Source organism: Neoarius graeffei, chromosome 16, assembly GCF_027579695.1.
Source record: "Neoarius graeffei isolate fNeoGra1 chromosome 16, fNeoGra1.pri, whole genome shotgun sequence".
Classification (NCBI taxonomy): domain Eukaryota; kingdom Metazoa; phylum Chordata; class Actinopteri; order Siluriformes; family Ariidae; genus Neoarius; species Neoarius graeffei.
Genome location: NC_083584.1, coordinates 30,180,957 through 30,186,980, shown reverse-complemented (window position 1 = coordinate 30,186,980; position 6,024 = coordinate 30,180,957).

The following is a 6,024-nucleotide window of genomic DNA, read 5'->3' as shown; positions in this document are numbered from 1 at the left end:
TATCAGTTGTGATGCTACAGGTAATATGTGCACGACAGGATTTTAAAGGAGCAGTTTGTACCTATAATGAAACTGTCCTGACTTTGTGAGCTGCAGATCTGTTCTCGTGATGAATCTGGAAATACAGGGTTAGTCAAAATTACGTTAACACTAATGGATTATCTTTATCCTGAATGTGTGGTGTGCCGCGACCGCTGCTGGCGTAATTGGGCCCTACTTTTTTGACACCCCAACAGTGATGTCAGATGTCTACTTACAGATGGTGCAGCAGTACGCCACCGATGAACTTCCACTACAGATCCGAGTGGTTTCTACCATTTAAGTGTTCACGTAATTTTGACTAACCCTGTATAAACACTAGCCTGACCCCCCCCCCCCCCCCCCCAAAAAAAAGTGGCAATATTGTGACTTTTCTAAAGAACCACTGAAATTCTATGAATATTCTCAGTTTTCAAAATTACATACTGCACCTTTTAAAAGGGAGCTGTTGAACAGATGGACTTGAGGAACCTGGGCCTTTATTTTCGTTGTATTTTAACAGAAGTTGTGATCTTGTGTTACTTGTTCTAAGTAGTGAATTTCAAGCTTTCATGAGAGTCTTGCTTCAAACTGACGTCACTGCTTGCTCTCAAAAAAGAGCAGAGAAATGCCTTTAAACAAAAGTATTCACACCCCTGCACTTTCCTTTACTGTTTGTTACAGGCTTACTCTAAAATGGATTAAGTTCTTTTTTTTTTTTTTAATATCTTGTCAATTTATCATCACATATATGCAGTCAGCTCCAGAATTATTAGTACCCTTGGTAAAGATAGGTCTTATGACAAAAATGTTTTTGTGGTTAATAAGCTTAATCTCCCACTTGAAAGCATGAATTACCCAGAGCTGTGCCTTGACATATTCTTGTCTCCTTTTATATCATGTTTTTTTTTTTTTTTCCTGACAAACACACTCCTTTCCAAACAAACTTGTAGAAACTGCTCATGTATAATAAATGGAAACAGGATGCACCTGAGCACAAATTTGAGTGTCATCGCAAAGGGATGAAATAATTATCAAATTGATATTTCAGGGATTTTGTTGATGGTTAATAAGTTCTCTAAAATAATGTGTATTTTTACAGGAACAGCTGTTGTCATTGGCAGGGCACTCATTGTTAATAATAATAACACTGATTTTAGGGGGAAAACTTTTTTTTTTTTTGCACTGTCTTACAACAATGTTTTAAAATGTACCTGCTTGTACTTTATATGGCTGTTGATTTGGAATGAAATTAATGTAAAAGGAAGAAGAAGAAAAGCCCAGCGAGGAGAGAAAATGATAAGATAATGTACTGTTTATTCTGTCCAGTGTTGGTGTGTTCTGTTTTCTGAGACCCATGATATATATATCGGTATCAGACAAAAGTTTGTACACCCCTACTCATTCATAGGACTTTCTGTATTTAGACAATGTTCTACGTTGTAGAACAACACTGAAGACATCACAACTATATAATAACATGGAATATTATGTGGTAAACAAAAAAAAGTGTTAAAAATCAAAATATGTTTCATATTTTAGATTCTTCAAAGTATCCAGCGTTTCCCTTGATGACGTTTTGCACACTATTGGCATTATCTTAACCAGCTTCATGAGGTGGTCACCTGGAATGCTTTTCAATTAACAGGTGCCTCGTCAAAAGTTAATTTCTTGCCTTCTTAATGCGTTTGAGCTCAGACAGTAAAGAGTAAATAATAAAAATACAGTAAATAGCCCTATTCGACAACTGTAGTAATCCATATTATGTCAAGAACGGCTCAATTCAGTAAAGAGAAACGACGTGTCTTTTAATGAATAAAAATAAAGAAAAAACATTGAATTAGAAGGTGTGTCCAAACTTTTGACTGGTACTTTAACAAAACATTAAAGTCCAAGAAGTTTTTACTTGCAGGGTTTAATAAGAATAGCAGCAAAAAGTCAGAGTCGAATAGTCCAAAAGGCAGTTTAACAGTAAACAAGGATATAAGAGGCAAGACAGATTCATGGTAGAATATCCAGGCAGAGGGCAAACATTAGATAGTCAAGCAGCTATGAAAACTGGTCATATACAGAGGAGGCAAGTTAGATATTCACTTCTCAGAAATACTTAAAGATAGACTGCCTTTCAGATTTCTCAAATTTAGGCCATAAAAAGAATTTTCTCTGACACCCAATTTTTTTGTCGTGGACCGAAAGCTACTGAATTCGAATCATTACTTTTTTTTCCCCCCTAAAAGAACAATTAATTAATTTAGAGCCCCCTTGGCCCTAAATTCTCTGCCATTTTTTCCTTGGCTCACATCGAGATACTATGTCATACATGACATGGTGGGGTTTCCCCGTTTGCGCAAGGCATTGTGGGATACAAATTTGAAACAGAAGAGAACTAGAAAAGCACTCGGAGAGCGCAGACCTCCGCCAAGAATCCTTTAAAAAATTCCGGGATCCAGAAGGTGATCCGGATCACCGCCAAAACTTAATGGATTGTTACTTGTGCCCAGTCACACCTATGGAAAAAATTTCAGAGCAATCAGTTCATAACTTTTTCCGTAATGTTGCTAACAGACAAACAAACAAACCAACGCTACCGAAAACATAACCTCCTTGGCGGAGGTAACAATGGAGGACCGACTACAGTAATGGAAAGCGAGAAGAAAAGATGCGGTATTGCGAAGGAAAGGAAACGCAGGACCAAACTAATAAATATCGGCGGTCAGCGAGCACCTCGGTGTGATCAGCTGTTCGTTTAGCGACAGAATGATGGAACTGTCAGTGCACGGTCAAGGTAAACCTGTAGATGGCAGCTGCTGTAAAACCCGAAAGGTGAAGACGACGACAGCTCAGGTAAGTGTGTGCATGCGTGCACGGACTTCCTCTGTCTACGCGAAGCAAGCGATTTCATGCACATTATTTGCTCGGGAATCCCCTCAAATAACTTCCCAGCCACAGAATGGCCTGTTTTTTTTTTTTTTAAGATATTACAAAAATAAACATACATCACAATGACCAAATTTCAGAGGGAATTAAACTTCACCGATTTTATTAAAATCGAAAGGCCATCTTGCTTTAACTAGTCATCAATGGCAAGACTTCGCAATGTCCTACCTCACAGGTATCCTACCTGGTCCTGCACATTTTACATTTACATTTTGTTTTTTCTGCTCCCATCACACCTGAGTCAACTGATCAACTAATGAACAGTGGGGTGTGTGAAGCAGGGAAAACACACACATGTAGGACTGGGCTTGGGAACCTGAGGGAGTTAAAGTCTGTCACCATCCTCATAGTTGAGGGTCAGCAATCCGTTCTACAAATTTCTCACCTAGCTTCCATGAATTCTCTTGGGTGATTAGAGCACACCAGAGGGACCCAAACCCTCATCTGGTGGCAGGTACACACACACCTATGAGCAATTTAGAGGAGCCAACTGAACGAATCTGCATGTCTTTGGACTGTGGGAGGATAGTATAGTGTAAACTGTTTTAGGAGAAAATTCAATAAAGGTCAAATAAATATTTCTCAAAAAAATAATTCTCCTATTTTATATTAAACTTTGGTCAAATATCTGTCACATTTTGTGCAATTTTTTTTACCTTGCGCAATACCAGAAAAATTCAGTTGAAATCAAGCCATTTGAGGTGAATTGGTCCGCCTCTGAAAAAACTTGGCATTTGGATTTCCCAGCAAACATTGATTTTCATGACGTCACGTGCGGGACGCCTACTTCTGAATCCTACGTCAGCGCTGGTTTGTTTATGAGAAAACGACCTGGTGGTTTTCTGCAAATTTCTTCAACGTTATTGTGTAATTATTAAAATGGTTAACAGATGCATTGTAGGAGGGTGTAGCAACACCAATCTTGATGGGATTAGTACTCATCGTTTTCCAAAAGACCGGACAATGAGAGAGAAATGGAAGTGCTTCGTGCGAGGCACCCGGAAAAACTGGCAACATGTAACAGACCACAGCATCATATGCGGGGCTCACTTCATAAAGCCCAACAACTTTGAGAACTATTTGCAGTGGGAAATGGGCTTCAAGAAGCAACTTGATCTGAGCAAAGACGCAGTTCCATCTGTCAGAATGCCCAAAGCAACACCGTCTCCATCTGTGTCAGCGTCACCAAAGGAGCCAGCCGTGTTCGTCTCCCCAGACAGAAGGCGAAGTGCCGCATCCACTGAGGCCCTCGCAGCCGAGGACCAAGCAGAGCCGAGAAAAAGACCAAGAAAATCAGCAATTCACAAGTCGACTGTTGCCATGGTAAGAAATAAGAGAGACTATACTCTAAATTAGGTGTTCCTGTGTTTGTCTCTCAGCCTGCTGGTGGATCCTCACATGAACTCACGAATCTGGATCAATATGACTCCAGACTCCCTTGGGATTTTTCCAGACCCGTTTTGTTATTTTATTTTTTTCTGCTGTAGACAGATGGCCTTGTGTAAAATTACCCTTCTGGATGAGTGTGTAAAGGGACATACTTTCATATAAAAAAAAACACTAAATTGGTCCAGGATAGGGGCGGCACGGTGGCGTAGTGGTTAGCGCTGTCGCCTCACAGCAAGAAGGTCCGGGTTCGAGCCCCGTGGCCGGCGAGGGCCTTTCTATGCGGAGTTTGCATGTTCTCCCCGTGTCCGAGTGGGTTTCCTCCGGGTGCTCCGGTTTCCCCCACAGTCCAAAGACATGCAGGTTAGGTTAACTGGTGACTCTAAATTGAGCGTAGGTGTGAATGTGAGTGTGAATGGTTGTCTGTGTCTATGTGTCAGCCCTGTGATGACCTGGCGACTTGTCCAGGGTGTACCCCGCCTTTCGCCCGTAGTCAGCTGGGATAGACTCCAGCTTGCCGGCGACCCTGTAGAACAGGATAAAGCAGCTAGAGATAATGAGATGAGATGAGATGAGATGGTCCAGGATATGCACTTTAAAGAGAAACAAATAATTCAGCACTCTGGAACTGGTGACCTCTCGTGGTCGGTAGGAGAACTGCATGTAGCAACTTTTTGGAATGTATCTGAAGAAGAATCTAGGAATATCTCATCTCATTATCTGTAGCCACTTTATCCTGTTCTACAGGGTCGCAGGCAAGCTGGAGCCTATCCCAGCTGACTACGGGCGAAAGGCGGGGTACACCCTGGACAAGTCGCCAGGTCATCACAGGGCTGACACATAGACACAGACAACCATTCACACTCACATTCACACCTACGGTCAATTTAGAGTCACCAGTTAACCTAACCTGCATGTCTTTGGACTGTGGGGGAAACCGGAGCACCCGGAGGAAACCCACGCGGACACGGGGAGAACATGCAAACTCCGCACAGAAAGGCCCTCGCCGGCCACGGGGCTCGAACCTGGACCTTCTTGCTGTGAGGCGACAGCGCTAACCACTACACCACCGTGCCGCCTCTAGGAATATCTTAAATCTGAAATGCTTGATATAGTAAAGATGGAGAGCAAAAGTGCAGAGGTTTCCAAAGAAACAGGGCATTCGGGCATTTGGTTGTTGTTGTTGTTGTTGTTTTGTCTGTAACCACTTATCCCATGCGGGGTTGTGGGGCAAGCTGGAGTCTATCCCAGCTGACCATGGGTGAGAGGTACACCCTGGACAAGTCACCAGGTCATCACAGGGCTGACACACACATAGAGACGGAAACAACCTTTCACACTCACGGTCAATTTAGAGGCACCAATTAACCTAACCTGCATATCTTTGGACTGTGGGAGGAAACCTACGTAGACATGGGGAGAACATACAAACTCCACACAGTAAGGCCCTCGTCAGTCACTAGGTTCGAACCTAGAACCTTCTAGGGCATTTAGTTCAGGTGATAAAGGGGTCAAAAGCACCCCTTTTCTCTGGAACATTTGTGTACCTTCTGTTTCTGAACCTTTAACATCCATTTCATAGATATGGTGAGTTTCCCCTCTTTACTAAAGTTTAAAATAAAAAAAAAATAAAAATCCCTTCCACTGAGTCTGATGTTACCATGATACCATTAAATAAAACCA